Source organism: Stegostoma tigrinum, chromosome 27 (genome assembly GCF_030684315.1).
Source record: "Stegostoma tigrinum isolate sSteTig4 chromosome 27, sSteTig4.hap1, whole genome shotgun sequence".
Classification (NCBI taxonomy): Eukaryota; Metazoa; Chordata; class Chondrichthyes; order Orectolobiformes; family Stegostomatidae; genus Stegostoma; species Stegostoma tigrinum.
This window is the reverse complement of record NC_081380.1, coordinates 44,110,476-44,129,911: the sequence shown is the minus strand read 5'-3', so window position 1 is coordinate 44,129,911 and position 19,436 is coordinate 44,110,476. Positions and strand designations below refer to the sequence as shown.

The window sequence follows — 19,436 nt, the reverse complement described above, 5'->3', positions numbered from 1 at the left end:
CTTTGTTCGACTGACATTCTGGCTGTCAACTTCACCTCAGCCAAACTTAAAATTCCGGAATCTGAAAAGCTGCCGACTACTTACTGCGCCTCTTCGTCATCAAGTTGTGTCCTAATCTAACACAATTCTTTGCGCTTAAAATAAACGAGCAAGGTAGAATCACACGGACGCACGTCGTGTTTGATGGTCAATGCTTTATAACATCAGGATGTATTTATATATGTATGTAAGTTATAGGGTTACTATAAATCAGAATTAACTTTGCGACCTTGGAACTACATAACAGGACAGGGAGTTCAAGACAAGTTTGTGCCTTTGAGGGAGATGTCTGGTATTACTACAATTCCCTGTTAAAATAATGGAGCAAATATTCTAAATCTAAGCGTGTAGACTGTCCACACAGGAACAGGAGACCATTCAACTCCTCGGACCTTATCCCCCGTTTAATTAAATGATGGTTTGTCTGTGTGTCAACTCTGGTGATCTGTCCGCATTCTGTATCCCTTAATATCCTCAGCCAAAAATCTCAGTTCTGAATTTGTCAATTGCACCCCCAACTCAACACTCTGCTGGGCGCCAGTTCCGGATTTCCTTGACCATTTGTGTTGCAGAGCTTCAGCGCCGAGCCCTGGGGCCCAATCTCGTGGACCTGGTTTCCATATTACTGTCTCAGAACATGTTGTGGTGTCGGGCAGTCTCACAGAATTCATTTCGCAGATGTTCTATGAAAGAGAGGTGAGGATTCTGAAAGTTGGCTGGGGTTGGGGGGAATGGAATTGCAGCACGAAGACGTCAGACTGACCATAAATCAACTTTGCCCTGGCGCCGTGTGAATTTCAGACAAACCAATCCTTCTGAAGAACTGTGGACGGTGCTAAAACAAAACTTTGTCCAACGCACGGTGAACAATAACAAGGGTGAAAACACACAGGGTTCACAATCAGCAGATCTCATTCCGTTATCACCGGGGGTTACTCTCTCAGCATCTGCTGTTGGTACCAGCAGAGATGCGTCCCCAAACCGAAGCTGGGTCTCCAGGCTCCTCCCTCACCTTTTGGGTTTTACTGGGCGGAGTAAACTTTCCTAATTCCGCCGATGATAACCTGCTCCGTGAGTGAGGACCCCGCCCCCCGACCCCGGGCTCACGCTGCCCCAACCCGTGTCTTCACGCCGCCGCTTTGTGTTGAGTCTGAACCGGTTACACTTTGTGGCAATGTAGAGTGTTCCCGTTAAACCCAGCACCGGGAACCGAGATATGAGAACAAAACGGTGTGAACTGCACCAGGAACTGGCGGGCGCTCCCCATTCACCTGGAGTTGCAGAAGGGTTGAGAGAGACGGCGAGAGATTTGGCATTGCCCCGCGGATCAATGCCAATGTTAGTGTGCGGGCACTATCAAGAGTGCCCTGGGCACAGCTGAAATGTAAATTACTGCGACAGGAACCCCTGCTTGCAGGCTCTGACGAACAGCCCATCATCTGTTGGCACCTCTCCGCGGTTTCCTTACCATCCAGTCAAACTTCTGCAGGTTACCTCTTTCCTACTTAGATCCTGAAACTGTGGCATTATCCAACATGTCAGTGATAAGAACGGGATTTCAACAAAGACTGAGCATTTATGAACCATCTTTCGGGATTCTGAGCTTCGAAAACGATTCATTCTAAATGAATGACTTCTGAAGTGCTGTCATTCTTGTGGGAAACTGCGAGCCAAAAGATCCCATAAGCAGAGAGAAAACAAATGTCCCAAAAGTGTTGTCAGTTGAGAGACAGATATTGTCCCAGAACACAGGAGATCAATTTTCTTTTCCAGTAGCATCCATGATACATTCCATATCGGTTTAGCAAAAGGCAATTCCATGCATTTTTGTGTTATGTATTTGTTCATGGAATGTACAATTTTTCCTAATTACTCTTGGGAAGATGGTGGTGAACTTCCACCTTAAATTGAGGCATCAGGTCAGTTTTTAGATAGTGCAGGCGGGGAGTGAATGTTGAAGGTGGTGGAGGGAGGTCAGACAGGCTGCTTTGTCCTGGATGGTGTCAAGTTTCTTGAGTTTTGTTGGAGCTACACCCATCCAGGCAAGTGGGGAGTATTCCATCACATCTCTCACGTGTGCCTTGTAGATTGTGGTTTCAATGGAACAGGCGGTGAGCTACTGAATTCTTCACTTTCTGACCATATGGCTGGTTCAATTCCTTCGAGCCAGACAGCATGGAAACAGACCTTCGGTCCAACCAGTTCAAGCCGACAATAATCCCGAACTAAACTCGTCCCACCTGCCTGTTTCTGGCCCACATCCCTCCAAGCCTTTCCTCTTCATGTATTCATCCAAATGTCTTTTAAATGTTGCAATTGTACCCACATCTACCGCTTCCTCGGGAAGTTCATTCCACATGCAAACCACCCTCTGTGTAAAAAAAATGCCTCGTCTTTTTTTAAGATCTCCTCTCACTTTGAAAGTGTGCCCCCTAATCTTGAAATTCCCCATTGCAGGGATAGGTCAGCGAGCATCAACTCTATCTACACCCCTCACTGGGGGATTCAGTGATTGAAATGCCATTTTGAGCCCAAGCCTGGAAATCGCCCAGATCTTGTTGCATGTGAACATGCACTGCTTCAGTATCTGAGGAGTCGCGAATGGTGCCGGCGAACATTCCTGCTTCTGACCTTATAACGGAAGGAAGGTCATAGATGAAGCAGCAGATGATGGTTGGATCTAGGACACTACCCTGACGAACTCCTGCAGAGATGTCCTGGAGCTGACTTCTAACGAACACAATTAGCTTCCTTTGTGCTGGGTATAATTCCAACCAGCAGAGAATGCCCCCCACGCCGCCCCGAATCACTTTGATTCCAGTGTTGCTACGCTCCTTGATGTTATTCTTCGTCAAATGAGGCCCTGAGGTCCGGGGCAGATACTATCACCTGACATCTATAGAGCTCAATAAGTTTGTCCAACTTTGGACCAACCCTTTTGAGGTCAGGAACTACGTGGCCCTGGCAAAATCCAAACTAAGCGCCAGTGAGCAGGTTATTACTTTACAAGCGCCACTTGACAGTAGTCAGCGCCGCCTTCCATCACTTGGCTGATGATGCCCTTCTTGTTGAAGAGTGCAATAATATTTTCACATCCCTTTTCAGTATTTCGCAAGTAACTGTGAATGGTATAGGCCTGCGCGGAATGGTAAAAGCGTGGTTTGGGTTGCTTTCAGTACTATGACGCTGGTAACTCAAATCAGCTCCTAAAAGATAAAACATACATTTATGTTCGTCTACAGGTTTACATACAACAGCTTTAGCTTCACGGGAATGTAATTTCTTAATGGACTGTAAACCAGTTTCAGAGATAGTAGGAACTGCAGATGCTGGAGAATCTGAGATAACAAGGTGTAGAGCTAGATGTGCACAGCAGCCAAGCAGCATCTCAAGAGCAGGAAAGCTAGGCTCGAAACGTCAAGCTTTCCTGCTCCTGTGATGCTGCTTGGCCTGCTGTGCACGTCCAGCTCTACACCTTGTTATCTTAAACCAGGAAGGCAGTTTTGCAAAGAGGGTGTTAATTTAACCAGGTTCGAAGTTCAACCCAATGGCTGCTGAGTGAAGCTGATCTCTAGACACACAGTGAACAAAAACCACTTCCCTGTCATAATCTTGCAGTGGACTCGCCTCCTGAGACCAGAAAGTGGTTGCACCAAGAGGTTCTTGGGAAAACTTGCCAGCAGGGTCCTGTTCCACTTGGTACTGATTATACAGACGCTTCCTTTCATCGTTTGGCAGAGTTACATGCCCCATTTAGCTCATGTATAAAATGACATCTTCACATGCAGAATTAAAGAAAAGGGGAGCTGATGGATATACTCAGACAAATCAATACATTTTATTGCATCTGTAAACTCACGTGCTTATGACCAGATTCGGTTCCCGCTGGGCTCACTGCTGATTATACAAATACTCCCAGGTCTTAACATTAAACTTTCTATTCAGCAGTAATCTCCTCACATAAACCAAAACAAAATGCAAGCCAAAAGTTTCGACCAAATCACTCTATTTTACCAATTTAGACTTCCATCTGACCACACCGCTGTCACACCAGACTGACGTTAGTATCTGATAGCAAGCGAAGTAAATAACTTTAAACAGTCTGACAACTGAACGTGGCATAGATTATATTGAGAGATATTCAGAACTTCCGATACTGGAGTCAAGCGATAACAAGGTGTAGAGCTGGATGAACACAGCAGGCCAGGCAGCGTCGGAGGAGCAGGAAAGTCGACGTTTCGGGTCGGGACCCTTCTTCAGAAAAAGGGTCTGAAGAAGGATCCCAACCCAAAATGCCAACTTTCCTGCTCCTCCGATGCTGCCTGGCCTGCTGTACACCTCTAGCTCCACGTAGATTATAATGAGTTGTCTTTTTGCCTACTCTCCTCAGCAACCGTCAGCAGGGGAAGAACTTGTTCAATTTAATAAACTCTACAAATCCTGAAAAGGGACATCTACATTTTAAGGTTAGCGGATTAACGCTGAAAGAAACTCCTCTCCGTTATTCGCTCCCAGGTTCTGGACGCTTCGCCGGTTCTGAAGTTTCGTATTGAGTTGCTGCTCACTCTTCCGCTGAAGGAATGGGTTTTAACTGGATTCACTCTTCACATTCCCCCTTCCGCAATGTAGAAGAACGACAGCTAATCAGATATCCTTACTACTGGCCCAGATTTCCAATCCTACACTTCCCGTGGCTGGATTCCAAGAGTTTCAAAGTTTGCCAAGTCCTTTCTTCATCTAAATCAAATTCTCATTCAGAACCAAAGAGATAATGGGAACTGCAGATGCTGGAGAATCCAAGATAATAAAGTCTGAAGCTGGATGAACACAGCAGGCCAAGCAGCATCTCAGGAGCACAAAAGCTTTTGTGCTCCTGAGATGCTGCTTGGCCTGCTGTGTTCATCCAGCTTCACGCTTTATTATCTCTCATTCAGAACCGACTAATTTCTTCTGTATCGCCAGCTTCAACCTTTTTCCCACCCCTCCCAAAACAAACAAGTTTTAGATATTTCTAATTAAGTTAATTTTGGTGTAAATCGTCCAGAGGATTCATAAACCATGATCCCAGAAAGTCTCCAGCCACAAGCTCCTTCCAGAACCGTCAGAATTCATTTTGATGGAAACAGGGGAGCTTTGTGCTGGGTTACCTGTTAAAGCAAAGTCACGCTAACTGTGAGCGGTGAGACGTAACGTTCACAGACGGCGTGAGAGCTTGATTTTGCTTTAAATCTTATTTATCAAAAATCAGAGCGAGAGCGAGAGTTGGAACCCGTTCTGTTATCAGGCAGCTGTGTTTTATAATCGCCATCTGCCTGGACAGTCCGATAGTGAGAGATAAATCTCAGGCTGTGGCTCTGGGGGCGTTGGGTGGGAGGTGGTGTCGTTTCTTCTCTTCCTGAAGTCTTCGCGAACTGGTCGAAGAAATCATTACCTGTGTTCGCGAAACAAAACGCAACCTGACACTTCCAGTATCCGATTCCCAAAGTCTAAGCAATGAGATGCCGTTAACTTTAAATTTTAAAGGGAGAACTGCGCGGTGAGGAGATTAATTCATTTGGTTGTTCTTCTGCAATCACTTTTATTTCTCCGGCTTCCCCCGACATTCTCACATGGCTGTTGCGGGACGCCTATAGGTGAAGCCTGTTTGAAAGTTATATTATTATCTGCAGAAACTGGGGCGACATAAATCTAAAATCCCCGTTTGCAAAGCGCAGGCGGGCGCTACTGCCCCTCGCATCAGCGAAATCGAACATTTCACCAGTTTGTCCTGATCTGAAATGAGAGACATTCTGTCCCTGTTTCAAGCATTACTCAGGCAGAAATCGAGTGATTTTCGGTCCGGGTTCAAGGCAGAAATTCTGCGCTTCCTTCGTGAGTGTTTTCCAACGCGAACTAAATGATTCTCAAAACAAAAGCTACCGGACAATTTGCAGAGCAAAACCCGGGGCACCCTGTTTATAATGAATGGGCGTCGCACTCAGTACGTTTCACTGTTTATTCTGTTTCTCTGGCTGTGCACTGAAATATTCATTTCAGTTCCTATTTGCGACCCACTAGTCCACCTTCAGTTGGGGTTTACTTTGATTACAAGTTTCCTCGTTCAGCTTTAAATTAAAACCTTCAAAATGAATAGCTTCCAAAATGAGGCAGAACACACACTTTTAACAAAGAACTGGCGGGTTTTAAGTTCTTCAGGATGTAACTGGCGCCCTCTAAACGCTCCCTTTTAGACCCTCCTACATCCGTATTATTTTGATTTTTTGAAAGCCACCGGAGCCCGCCAAATTAAATTATCCCAAAAGACGATGTGCAGAAAACGGGAATATTACAAATGACTTTTTTTGCCAATTAAATTCATCGCTATGAAGTAAAACAAAGAACTGTGGATGCTGGAAATCTGACAAATAAAAACAGAAATTGCTCTGAAGGAGCTGGACTGGAAGCATTAACCCAGTCTTTCTCTCTGTACAGAAGTTGCCGGACCTGCTGAGTTTCTCCAGTATTCTCTGTTTTGGTTTCAATCCCATCACGATGCAAACTGTGTCTAAAACCTTGCTAAAGTGCAGGGAATCGACTTGGTCCGTGTCAGGGTCTGAAGTACAAGCCAGAGCAGTGTGTTAGCAGTTGGAGAAACAACTGTGAACCTCATCAATTCTTTAAGATAACGTTCACCGGCACTGTTACAGTAAAATGCGCGTTGAAATAAGTGAGGGTGAATTACTTGGGTCTTTAAATCTTGGAACAGGCGTCAATCTGTTTCAATTCTCAAAAATGGAACTGATGGATTTTTTTTTTGAAAATCACAATGCCAAAGTTTTGTTCCGGTCCCCAGAAAGTGGTCGAGAAATAATGTAATTAAATTGCTGGAAAAGGACAAGCTTTAACTGATTTGCACTCACAGGGACAACAATGCCAAATGCTCAAGGAGAGTAACAATTTCTCCGGAGTGAGAAAAGAGCGCTGCCTGGTCGACACGTTGTCTTTGAGGAGTCAAGGCATGGTCACTCGGACTGCACCAGGAACTGTTGCTCCCACCACGCCCTCGCCCCCTCCCCAGGTTTTCTTAAAAAGGCACAATGCCTTGTTTATGTTTTTTTCCTGTTTGCAGCAAACTGAGTCCTGCATATGAGTAGCCGACGCACGGCGCCTCTTTCGGAGCTCTCTGCAGCAGATCTCACTCTGACATATCTTACAATCGTTCTGCCCTTTCAAAATTCAACTCTAAATCCGTTTTTGTGCATATTCTGCGCAACTGTAGCATTCTATTCCTCGCTCTTCTGTTAGCCGAATGTACTTTGCGTGATACGATCTGCCTGTACTGCAGGCAAAACAAAACCTTCCACTGTATCCAGGTACTTATGATAATAATAAATCAAAACAAAAACCAAAAAGCTTCTAGCAAGCGCTAAATGAGCTATACACCAATCTGACTGATCATTTGGATTCCGTTGTTAGTTTAAGAGTTCCTTCAGTGCAGTGTCTCATACTGTCAGAGTTGACTTGCTAAACAATCACTCTTTTCACATGCTGTATAAAGTGCGACTCAGTTTGAATGTTGACATTCTTGTATCTCTTCTGATGAGTGCAAGATGAATAAAATTGACAGCATGTCTCCTTTTTCAGCAATGCTCACATCTAATTTATTTGGTAGGATCTGAACCAGAAAATGACTCTCTCACCAATGGGGCTCTGTTCACTAAAGCACACCCAGGGAAAATACATTAAGGGAAACATGTTACCAGAGGGAAAGGTGGCGAATATATCAGACATGAGAAGGGAGCACATTTATATGTGGGAACTCACTTGCAAGACAGAACCTGACTCATTACATGTAACTTTTTACCAGGCTTGCTGGATTGGAGACACATAGCAGACATCCTGTTTATTAAAGATGAACTGGTTTACCACATGTGAACTAAAAACGTAAAAAAAGGGGCAGGAATAGGCTTTTCAACCCTTGGAGCAAACTTGCCTAGCAATATGATCATGACTAATCATCCAACTAAAAACATAGTTTCATGTATCTCCCCATCTTTTTGATCCCTTTAGCCCAAATAAGTATTTCTAACAGCTTCCTGAAAATATTCAATGGTTTAGCCTCAACCACTTTCTGTGACTGTGAATTCCACCAGGTCACCAGTGTCTGGCTGATAAAATTTCTCCTCATCTCATTCGCTGGGATCTCCGATAATTGGTGAGATCTAATTAGCCAGAGAGAATGCCATTTACCAGAGAGTATCTCATTTACTAGCGAGGATCTCCCTCATTACATCATAGCTCACTGATTTGTGGGCACTGACTCATTACATGAGCTCTCATCCACTACCTGGGCTCTCATTCACAGAGTTGAAGTAATTCATGAAAGAGGACCTCAAATCACCAGAGAGCATCATATTTAATAGAGGGGCATCAGATATGTTTTGTAACATTAGTAGAATGGATTCCAGACACTGGAGACAATTTCAGTGATTTGTCAAGATCTTAGCTAGGCCTGGAGATCTCTGAGAACTCCCAGTCACTGAGTGAGATAATTCAGAGGATGAGGTTCCAATCATTGGAACTGCCTTTCCAATCTTTTCTTTAGTAGGGCCATCAATTTTAACTTTAGCCATCCATTAGTCAGGCACAGAAATTCTTACATGAGTCTGATTTTTAATCAGAAGCATTCAGGAGGATGCTATTTTATGGTTGAAAAACAAGCTTTCATCTATTAATTGCAAGAATTGTTGGAAATGTAAAATGTTTACAAGTGTACAGATGTGTCCCAAACAAATGCGATTGAGGAGCATTTTGAAAATGTGATGTTGACAGTGTGATTCATTTACTGTACATTGACTGTATTCTTGACTGTATACCAATATCAGCTGAAAAGCATATTATGTTCTAATTGATGAAATTAATTGTATGTTGATGGCATACAGATATTAATTAAGAGTATTTTAATAGCATATGAATGGTATGTTCATGATTGATCAACTATGAAAAGTATTGAATTTGTGCATTCCTCCAAAGGAATTTCAATTTATAGTTACACATTAAATAAACTAAATTCAACTTTAGTAAGTTAAGCTACTTCTCCTTGAGTACATTTTGTTATCCTATATTTTGGAATTCTGTTCTAGTTGTAGACCATGGAAAATGAGATATTCAACTGGTACAATAATTCCATTTTATTTGGACATTTTGTTGTGTTACCTGTTGTATTGTGCATACTAAAATGTAAGTAGGAGACAGTTAACAGATTAAAATCAAGAATTGATAGACATGTCTGCCAGTCTATGCCTAAAAAATATTTTGCTTTAGTGACTTAGACATCAATTCTATATTGCAATTTGCCATTCCTATAACTTCTACTGTCCCATTGATTAGTAGGACCTCTTGTGTAAGCATTCATTTCCATTGGTTTTCCATTTCATGATTGGTCAAGGCTATGCTTGAATCCTTTAGCAGACTCGCTATTTGTGATTATACACAGCATTCCCTGGTTTGTCACTGGACACAGACATGGGGCCCTGTATCTTCGCTGTTACTGAATGAACATCCACTAGTCAATGACTTGCATTGTAATGAATAATATTCTTGCTAGTCAATGTCATGCCTTCACATCCTTTTACATCAATAAGATATTCTCTGGTAAATGAGATTTCCTTGCTTAATAAGATAATCTCCAATATCTGAAATTCCACCTAAAGGAAAATTTCCTTCTGGTAAATGAGCTTATTTGAATAAACAGGATGGCTACTATTCTTCTAATAATGAAACAACCTCTCTAGTGAATGAGATTCCCTTTGTTGGTTGAGAACACCTCTCATTAGTGATGTCTCCAATTTCCTCACTGGACATAAACATATATAACCTGGAATCTCACCCTTTTCCATCTGAACTTCAGAGTCTACCCCTGTATTTTGCAATAACATTCCTCGCTGACAAATTATCAAATGTATCATTTGTAATCTGAAGTAGAAGTTTTCTGTAAAATATATAGACATTTCTTTTAATATGAACATTTCCCTTAACATGTTCACTTCATTTAACTTAAAGCCTTGTTCTCATTGCATTGTGAAAATGAATTTTCTGTTTGTTCCTTCTTGAAAAATGTCATCTAAATCCTCACTTCAAAAGCTGTTAAGTCTGTTCTTGATTCTTTATAATTTTCTTATTAATATCATGAGACAATAATATCAAAGCACCAACATAACTAGCTCATTATGTGTAGGAGTAAGTGGAGCCAGATGATTAGTTGCATAATTGTAAAGAGTGAGGGGTCTGGGTCACTGACACCATTGTGAGTTACACTAAAAATTCTGCTTCTTAAGAACAAACCTTTTGCAGGTTATTGTTCTATATCCTGGTAGTGAGGCAGTGTAATGGAAATAATTTATCTGAACCTCCTTATAAGATTTTTTTCTGTAGAGTTTAATTTTCCATTCTGCATCTTGTGTTCAGCCAGTGACTGGGGGATTGTCACTGGGGGGTCTCATCCATCCAAATACTGACCTGCAGCCTGCCCCACAACAACAAATTGCATTAATATGGCATATTTAACCAGGTAAAATATCCCAAGATTTCCCGTAGGAGTGTTATCAAACAAAATTTAACGCCCAGCTTGATTAGGAGATGTTAGGTCATGTGTCAAAAATGGTTAAAGTGGTGGATTTTCAGGGACCTCTTAAAAGAGCAGAGGGATAGATCATTTTCAGATCTTGGGCCAAGGCAGTTGAAGCACAATTTCCGATGGTGGAGTTAAATTCGAAAATGCACAGTAATTCAAAGTTGGTGAAGTACGGTGTTCACAGAAATTTACTGGGTTGGAGGAGTCTACAAAGCTTGGAATGGGCATGGTCTTGAAGGGATTGGAAAACAAACTTTAGCATTTTAAAATTGAGATGGTACAGTAGTGGAAACCAAATTATGTCAGCAAACAGAAAGTGAGGGGTATCAGGGATCTTGTATGAGTCAGGATATAGATCGCAAATTTTTGATGAGCCGACAGTTACAGAGCATGAAAGATGGAAGAGCTGGTCATGACAGCATTGCTTTAATCAAGGTATTTGATAGCTCTTAAATAGAGTCATTAAGGATGAACCTTTATCACAACCCAAATGCATGACAGAGTGATGGAAGTAGATCAGAGCCAGTCAACGATACAATTAATTCCCCTGCAGACATGAAAGTCTGTTGTAAAATATTCCAAACAGTGGAGCTCCTTAATGTCCAATTAGTGACATAGGAACTTAAGAATTGATGCAATGTTGATGCTACATTGTATCGAATGAGATTGCATACGTTCTATTTCCACGAAATGAATAAGCCCTTTGCACACTGTGCCCATTGGTTTATATATTTCCTCTTGCAGAACTCTACATGTTCCCTACGTATATGATAACATTATAAATACTTGTGCTGGCTGTACACAGGGACGTTACAGATAAACCTCCTCTAAAGATGATTACGCATCCTCTACGACCAATTAATTTCCACTAGACAGCATAGAAACAGACTCTTTGGTCTAACCAGTCCATGCTGGCCATGTTGCCAAACTAAACTATCCCACTTCCCTGCATTTGGCCCATATTCCCTCAAACCTTACCTACTCACGTACTGATCCAAATGTCCTTTAAACATTATAATTGTACATGCATCCACCACATCCTCTGGCAGTTCATTCCACACACTTACCACTCTCAGCGTATAAGAGTTGCTCCTCATCATTTTCAAATCTTTCTCTTCTCACTATAAAAATATGCCCTCTAGTTTTGAACTCTCCACCTTCTGCCATTCACCTTATCTATGCGCCACAAGATTTTGTAAACTTCTAAGGTCCCTCCTCAATCTCCTAAACTTCAGTGTAAAAAGTCCCAGCCTATCCAGACTATTTTTATTTCAGAAACCCCCCATTCCTGACAACATCCTGGTAACTCTTTCCTGAACCATTTCAATTTAATAATATCCTTCCTATGACAGAGCAACCAGAACGGCACACAGTACTCCAAACAAAGCCCCAAAAGCATCCTGTACAACGTCAACATATTGTCCCAACTCCTATACTCAGAGATCTGAGCGATGAAGGCAAGGGTGTGAAACACATTCTTAACCATCCTGTCTCACTATGATGCAAAGTTCAAAGAATATGTATCTGAGCCGCTGGGCTTCTCTGTTCTTGAGCACTACCCATGACCCTACCAATAATTGTACAAGAATTCATTTGTTTTACCAAAATGAAATACGTCACATTTTTCCAAATTAAATTCCATCTGCCACTCCTAGTCCTTTGACCTAATTGATCAAGATCTCTTTGTAATCTTAGATAAACTTCTTCACTGTCCACTATACTACCAATTCTGGTGTCACTTGCAAACTTACTAACTTTGCCTCCTGCATTCTTAACCAAATCATAAACAAAATTGGAGCCAGTATCGATCCCTGCGGAACACTGCTGGTCACAGGCCTCCAGTCCAAAAAACAACCCTCTACCACTACCCTCTGTCCCCTACCATCAAGCCAATTTTGTATCCAATTGGCAAGTTTGCTTTGAATCCCATATGATCTAACTTTATTAATTAATCTAACAAATAAACAGCATCTGCTGCTCTGCCCTGACCAATCTTTTCAGTTACTTCCTCAAAAAACTGAATCTAATTTGTGAGGAATGATTTCCCTCACACAAAACCATGTTGATTATCCCTAATCATTCTTTGCCTCTCTAAGTGCATGTAAATCCTATCTTTCAGAATCACCTCCAACAACTTACCCACCACTGATGTCAGGCTGACATGTCAATAGTTCCAAAGCTTCTCCTTATAGCCTTTCTTAAATAAAGACACAACATTACCCACTTTCCAGTCCTCTGGCACCTCACCCATGGTTATAGATGACGCTAATATTTCTGCTAGGGGCTCCACAATCTCCTCCCCAACTTTCCACAATTGGTCAGGTCTCAGAGATATATCCACCTTTATGATTTCTAAAACCTCCAGCACTTCCTCTTCTGTGATATGAAATGCTTTCAAAACATCAATACATATTTCCCTAAGTTCTCTAGCCTCTATTTCTCTCTCCACAGTAAAAACTGATGTGAAATATTCATTTAATATCTCTTCCATCTCCTGAGGTTCAACACAAAGATGACCTTGTTGATCTTTTATGGGTCCTACTCTCTCTCTCTAGTTGCTCTTTAGTTCTTATTGTATTTGTAGAATCTCTTTGGATTATCCTTAACCTTATCTACCAAGGCTATCTCATTAGCTTTACTTTCTATGGGATTTCAGTTGCACAATTCTGTTTTTCACCTTGCCCAGTCGATACTGAATGAAATAAGTTATACCCATTTTCTACACATTAGGATTACATTTCCTTATTATTTTGCTAAGGGAAGCATCTTATATAGTCATTTCTTTATTGATGGATAATTTGAAATATAGTCCCACTCCATGTCGGATGCATTGTGTACTTGAGGAAGGTCACTGGACCTGAAACATTAACTCTGTTTTCTCCTCCACAGATGCTGCTAGACCTGCTGAGCTTTTCCAGTAACTTTGTTTTTGTTGTGCATAATGTACTTATCTGGTATCAACCATATGACAGTGAGGAGGATATTTAATTAATCCCAATATTGTAGAAATTTGGACCATATCAGCTACCAACTTTGAAGTTGGTAGGCCCAGAATGTATAATAATTTCATTGCACCTGAATTTCACCAGTGACCTTAATCTGTCCTGTCACTTTGTTAAACATACACCATCAAAATGATGTTCTGGTAATCCAACAATTTAAAGTGCATTGTATTCCAAAAGAAATTGACACTGCTGGATTTAAAACATACATTAGATGTAGAACACAGTATTCTGTTTGTACTAAGTTCTTGAGAAAGTCCTGACTAACATTATGATATCTTTTGTTATTTATGATCTGATTTCCAAAATGAAATTCATTGTAATAGGTATATTACACAAATGATTACACTAGAGTTTATAATGAGTCGAACATCTTACACAATTCAATATGCTTTGAAATTCAGTACGTAGTTTCTCGTAGGGAAATGCTAGACAAATCCCACCAGCCTACTGTCTGGGTGAGGAGTATAAGGGAATTCCTTGTTTTCCCTTGAGAAGTGCAATGGAATCATAGCATCTATCTTATTAACCAACATGTTGGTCTGGAAAAACAGCTTTTTACATCCAGCATTATTTTGGTGCTGATATTAAAAGCAGGAATGATAAACACATTGATTTCAACATGAATCCAAACAGCTCCGATTCCAGATACAACAGTTTCACCAAAAGAAACAAAGAAGCCATCCTAGGCTTTTTAGAGAAGTTTGGAACATTGCAGACAGTGCTTTGTGTTGGGAAATATTTTGTACGTAGGCATTTGTTGGAAGGTATTGGAAATTCTGTGTTTATAAAACCATAAGATGGGAGAGCAGAAGTACATCATTCAGCCCATTAGGTGTGCTCTGCTACTCAATAAAATCATGGAAGATCTGATTGTCTTCACTTCCATTTTTGTGCTGTTTCCCTATAATCCGTGATTCCCTTACTGATTAAAAATTTATCTCAGCCTTGATCTTACTTAACAACATAGACTCTACCACCCTCTGTGATTAAGAACTGCGCAGCTTCACTAATCTCTGATGGAAAAAGTTCCTCCTCTGCTCTATCCTATTTGGACGACATCTTATTCTGAGCTTATATCCTCAGGTCACAAACTATCTGATAAGGGGAAACAACTTTTTTGCATCCAACCTGTCAAGTCCCCTGAGAACCTTGTATGCTTCAATATGCTTCAACGCATTCTTTGAAACTCTGCTGATTACAGATCCAGACTAATCACCCTCACCTCATAATGCAAGCTCTCCATTTCTGGAATCAACTTAGTGAACATTCTCTGGACTGCCTCCAATGCCAGTGTAACTTCCCAATTTAGAAGGGATCAAAACTGTTCTTAGCATTTCAAATGTGGTCTAATGAATGCATTGTATGGTTTTAGCAAAACTTCCTATTTTTATACCCCATTAACTTTGAAACAAATGTCAACAATCCATTTGCCTTTCCTAGCATCTGCTGAACTTATACACTGCTGTCTCTGAAAGTACTTATTAAACTTGAGAATGCTGAACAGGACTCCCAAGTCACTGCGTACTTCAGCTTTTGAAAGCCTTTCCCCATTTAGAAAATATTCTGTACCTCTATTCTTCCTACCAAAACGTATAACCTACCACTTTGTCACATTGTATTCCATATACCAATATTTTCCCATTCGCCTAGCATGTCCAAGTCCTTCTGCAGCCTCCCCAATTCCTCAGAACTACCTGTCCCTCCACCTACCTTTGTGTTATCTGCAAACATAGCAACAATGCCCTCAGTTTCTTCAGCTGGATCATGAATGTATAATGTGAATAGCTGTGATCTCACCACGGACCTCTCAACTATTCAGCAACTGCCATTCCGAAAAAGACACTTTTATCCCTATTCTCTGCCTTCTGCAGTCAGCTAATCTTCTAACCATGCCTTGGCCCTGACACTATAACTTCCTGACTTCTTCAGCAGCATCCTGTGCAACATCTTATCAAAGGCCTTTTTGAAATCTAAATTGATCACATCCACTGGCCCTTCTTTATCCAACTTGCTCATTACCACCTCAAAGAATTCTAACAGATTTACCAGGTGTGACCTTCCCTTAAGAAGCCACACTGAGTCGGCCCTATTTCATTATGTACTTCCAAGTACTCCAAAAGCTCTGCAGTCATCCACAAACTTGGTGATATATGCAAGTCATTCATACATATTGTAAATACTGCCTCAGCAGTAATACCTGTAGCACTCCACTAGTTACAGATTGCCATGCTGAAAGTGCACCCCCCCATCTCCACACTGTATCCCAACTTACTGTCTTCTATTAATTAGTGAAATATTTATTTACAATTACATACCACACCAAGCATCATTTTATGTAACCTTTACTACATAATATTAAGTCTGATACCTTATGAAACACCTTTTGGAAATCCAAACATACTGCTTTCCCTTTATGCATCCAACTCGTTAGCACTTTAGAGGACTCTAATAAATGTGTCAAGCATGAGGCCATGCTGATTATCTTATGGCTCTGATTATATTATGTATTTCTAAATGCTCTATTATATCCTTTATAATAAATTCAAACATTTTCCCAATTACAGATGTTAAGCAAAGTGGCCTGCACCATCCCATTCAAAGCCCCTTCCCTTTTCTAATAAAGGTGATAAATTGGGACAAATTCTCTGGGGATTTTCCAGAATCTAAAGGTTCTAGGAAATTTTCTAGCAAATGCGTCTGCTATCTGAGCAGCCACTTCTTTTAACATCCTGGGATACAACCCATCAGCTGCAGGTAACTCATCAGCCTTTAGCTCCATGAGTTTCCCTTGGCTTTTTCTGGGTATAGTAAAAGTTGATTATTTTCTTGCCCCCTTTAGTCCTTTAATTATTGATAGTTTTGGAGCAGTATTGTTGTTTACTACTGTGAAGCCTCTGGATAGAGTACATTTGGAGGATAGTATTTGGAAATTTGAATGAGAGTTTTCACAGGGAAGCTGGGTGTTCTGATTTCCATGCAGGAGGTTTGTGTTGGAATTTCTGTACTGGGAAATTTATGCTGGAGGATTTGTGTTGAGAGATTGTAACATTCAAGGCTATGGGCCTGGTGTGGGAAATTGGGATGTGTGTGGGTAGTAGTGTATTTATTCTAGTACAGACTTGATGGGCCACATAGGCTCGTCTGTACAGTCTGATGATTGTTCTGACAATGAAATGTATTTAGGGTGGGGAGGTAAGCAGATTTTGATTGGGGGTGCAAATGTGAGTAGGTCAGCCTTGTAAAGCTGATAAAAAGCTAATGGCATTAATGGCCGTTTACCAGTGAATATGCCCCTTCACACTTCTCCGCAGCCCTGATGAAGAGTCAACTAGTTCGTTTTCTATCCACGGACGTCGCCTGCCCTGCTGTGATCTCCAGCATTAGTTGTTTTCGGTTCACCATCAACATATCACCTGAAGCAAAAATGTACTGAGTCTCAATCTGTTGTAGCACGAATGGGATTAGAATTTTCTGTCTGGATGCGAAAGACACTAACATTTGTTTCACTCACTGCCGGAGAGAGGATACACCTTTAACACCATAGATGCACAATAAGAATCGTTAACTACATTTGTGGATCTATTCAGCTTGGGCGTTAAATCATATTCGCTCACTATGACAGCTGGATTGCCACAAAAAACCTTATATTTTAAAAGTTCCCTGGAAATGAACCTGTTTAACTTTAAACTTCAGTGTTCGTTTTCTACCGTCCCCCAGACAGGCCCAGGTTCGAGGAGACGGGTTCCGCGTAGCAAGCGGAATACTCATTGACCCTTGAACCTACTGCTGAACAAAACTTGCTGAATCCTTCCTCTCCTCGCTCTCTTGTTCCAGCTCAGCTCCTGAACTCGCATCCCAACCAGAGTCAGGTTTCCGCTGGGCTGACGGTGCAGGGGAACTCTCTATGAGCCGTACATGCTTTCTTACAGGAAAACATTCACCTTGTATCAGGTTGTGAAAAAAATGGTTCTTTCCAGAGTTCAAAACAATATTGCGTAATTTCGTAAAATATTGATGTAACGCTTACATTTCTCTTACCTCACGGGTAGAGTATTTGAAATTCAGTTCCGAGGCGCAGTTGAAACTTGTCGGTGCTGAGCCCAGGCCGACCTGGGGGCGACTGGGACGAATCGGCCCGAAGCTGTGAGCGGGTTTTTACTGGCATTCGGGAACAAGCAGATCAAATGGTCGAGGACCCAGTTTGTCGGAAGCTTCCGGGGGATGTCGCAGTCATCTCTCGTTTGTAGCTGAAATACGAATTAACACTAAACTTTATATCAAACCAACATTTACTGAAACGCTTTGGGTTTGTATTTGCTGAATGTGGTAACGAATTTAGCCCGCACGCCTAGAACTCAAACTTGTTCAGGCTGGAAGTTTGCTTAAAAATGGAATTAAACTAAGAAATGAGTTTAGGTTCGAGTGGTTAAGATGTGAAAGAACAACGGATGGTGGATGACGTTAAGATGCAAATTAATCTTGACCTGAGGGGCTGAATGGCCTCCTCCTGTTCCTGTGAACATCTAATCTTAGAAGAATCTGTCGTTAAATGCTGCAAGAGTGTTGTCCCTTCCAGGCCTGGAAGATTACAACTTAAATTATGACCATTTTAAACGGAGACAGGGTTATTTTGTTTCAGACGAGCCGTTATGATACAGCGAGGTAGAAGTCTAAACACTATGTTTCAAGAACTTGTGAAAACAGATCCGAACATCAAACTTCGGATAACCGATGGCTGCGGGCCCTCACACTCACATGTTCAATTGGCTGAGCGTTGAACTTTGACCAACAGACCACCTGCATTCACGTAGCGCCTTCGCTTCAGCAAAGTAGCAGGAGGGGTTCCACAAAAGCGCACGCAGGCTGGAAATCATTTAGCGGGAGTTCCACCAAGCTCCTGACAACAGGGTCAGCTTCCTGCAGTGACTCTCCGCTCGCTTCACACTGACTGAGCTCAAAGGCCGCTCGCAGGCACTGGACTCGGCCTGGGGCTGGGGCTCGGGGTGGGACAAAAGGCAAAAGAGATCCGGCGACTTTTAAATTGGTACCATTAAAACATTTAATATCAACACTACCCATAAAAAAGCTGCTTGCACTAAAATTTTTTTTCGAGTTTCAAATATTAGTCACCCGTGAGGTTTGGGGCCATTTTCTGACAATGAGAATTCATTCCACCACTTGAGTGATACTAAATCCTGGTCTTCCTGAACTAAAATAGCAGCCTCGCAAAGATTCGGGACAATAAAATAAATAGAGCAAATCAATAACGGATCGCAAGGAATCTTGTTTCCAATTAGAGCTGTGATTAGAGCTCAGCGCCGCCAATCCCGGGTATGGGTCCGGATGTCAGTTACACTGCCGTCGACTGCATCTGTGCTTAGAGCAATTCCAGGCAACTCAAGAACAAATTGGGACGTGATCTGTCCGCATCAGCAACACTTGCTGATCGGAATAAGCTCGTTTGAGACGTGAGCTGAACTGGCCTTTAGTCTCAGTGCTGAAATGAGCCTGGGGAAATGCCCGGCGCTACCTCTCAGCGTCAGTTGTTGGTGTTGCGTTCCTTGCTGGTCAAAGGGACTGGCCAGGAGACTGGTTAGAGCTGGCGTTTTCACTCGCGGCTGACACCTAACGTTAGCGGCCCCGGTCACAGCTCCGTCGCACTGGCCAAGATAGAGCCCTGTCTCTTCATCTGAACCGACAAACAGCCGTGAGCCAAGAGCCAGGGGCTACTGGTCAGGCTCGTAATTGAAAACAAATCCACCTGCTTCGCCATTCAACTG

At 41.9% G+C, this 19,436-nt stretch overlaps 1 long non-coding RNA gene across 3 annotated transcripts in view; it reads right to left on the bottom strand.

The window, feature by feature from the left end:
• The window catches only part of LOC125464550 (uncharacterized), a 33,723-nt gene extending 14,302 nt beyond the window's left edge, over positions 1–19,421 (bottom strand). For 2 of the 3 annotated variants that reach the window (XR_009447317.1, XR_007250042.2), the window contains exons 1-2: positions 18,412–18,589; positions 17,695–17,903 (exon numbers count right to left, since the gene is read on the bottom strand). This is a non-coding gene — a long non-coding RNA (uncharacterized LOC125464550). Of the gene's footprint in view, positions 1–17,694; positions 17,904–18,411; positions 18,590–19,186 lie in introns of those variants that run through there. The other variant, XR_009447318.1, reaches the window with a different exon arrangement.
• Positions 19,422–19,436: the final 15 nt, after the last annotated feature.